At 37.0% G+C, this 1,510-nt stretch overlaps 1 pseudogene; it reads left to right on the top strand.

Annotated features, from left to right (window-relative positions):
* Window positions 1-660: 660 nt before the first annotated feature.
* Window positions 661-1,066, top strand: LOC120593743 (40S ribosomal protein S17-like; annotated as a pseudogene).
* Window positions 1,067-1,510: the final 444 nt, after the last annotated feature.

The following is a 1,510-nucleotide window of genomic DNA, read 5'->3' as shown; positions in this document are numbered from 1 at the left end:
GGAAGCATTATGCACTATTGACCTCTCTTTTCTGCTTGAAACATTCTCTATTCTTAATTTCTTTGCCACCATACACTACTAGCTTTCTTAATAACTCTATGGTGGCATTTTTTGTCACCTAACATCATCTTTTATTATCACATATTTAAATAGTGAAATTCCTTAATACTCTCCTTTATTTCTTCTTTATCATCATTCCTTGGATGTTTTCAATCAGGTCCATGAATTCAACTCTGATCTATACTGCAGCCAAACTGCTATCTTCAATATACATCTCACCCTGTGTTTCAGACACTTGCATTCTGATTTCTCCTTGATATCTCATGGAAGTCTCAAATGCACTGCAAAAATTTACTCATAATATTTTTCATCGTATTTTTTCACTTTTGTAAACAGCACCATCATTTCTCCAGTTATTCAAGCAGGAAACCTAATTCAAGCAAGAAATTTATTTGTTTGTGAATTTCTTATGTGCAGATCTCAGAACACTGACTGAGATCTGAGGAGATTCCACTCACAATTCTACTATCTACTTAATTTAATGTTTGCTTGTATATTTGTGTACTCGAGTATAAAGGTAGTGCTTTATTCCATTCTATTCCCCAGAAAAAATGTCTAGTTTATAAAAGATCTCAGCTTTTTCACCAGGGACCTACCAAGATGGGCCATTTTTGCACCAAAACCGTCAGAAGGTGGCTGGAGTCATCATCAAGAAGCACCAAATGCACCTGGGCAACAATTTCCACACCAACAAGTCCCTGTGTGGGAGATCATGGTTGTTCCCAGAAAGAAGCTCTGCAACAAGACAGTGGGCTATGTCACCTATCTGATGAAGTAGATTTAGAGAGGCTCTGTGAGAGGTATCTCCATCAAGTTGCAGGAAGAGAAGAGAGTAAGGAGAGATAATTATGTTCCAGAGGTCTCATCCCTGGATCAAGAGATCAGTGAAGTTGATTCTGACACTAAGGAAAAGCTGAAGCTCTTGGACTTTGGCTGTCTGTCCAAACTGCAGGTCACACAGCCTATAGTTGGGATGAATTTCAAAATACCATGCGGAGTTGTTTGAATTTTTTTCTGTGCTGTAATATTTCAATAAACCATGGATAACCTTTTAAAAAAAGACCTCAGATTAGACAGTCAATAAAAATTGTCAAAGACTAGTGTGGAAATCCTTGTGATGTCAGAATGGTCCTTGAAATACCACAGTGGCATCAACTGCACCTAACTCTGGCTTTAGCTAGCACCTTCTTAGAGAAGTAGGAGTCTGTTAGACTGTCACTATAGGTCTCATGAATTTCCACAGGGAGAAAATAATCAGTGGATACTTTTATTGCCCCACACTGTATTCTCGATTATTTTCCACATAGTTAATTGAAAAAGCTAGTCTTCCTCAAAATTTTATCTTTATGCATTCCATAAATTTAAAATCTTGTGATGAAGCACAAGACAATGAGAAAACAGAAGAGACATTTTATGACCAACATAGGCCAGATAAAAATTTTATAAGGAG

The sequence above is a fragment of the Pteropus medius genome, unplaced genomic scaffold (genome assembly GCF_902729225.1).
Source record: "Pteropus medius unplaced genomic scaffold, Ma_sr-lr_union100, whole genome shotgun sequence".
NCBI lineage: Eukaryota > Metazoa > Chordata > Mammalia > Chiroptera > Pteropodidae > Pteropus > Pteropus medius.
Note: the sequence above shows the minus strand (reverse complement) of the source record. Positions and strands in the feature narration are given on the sequence as shown.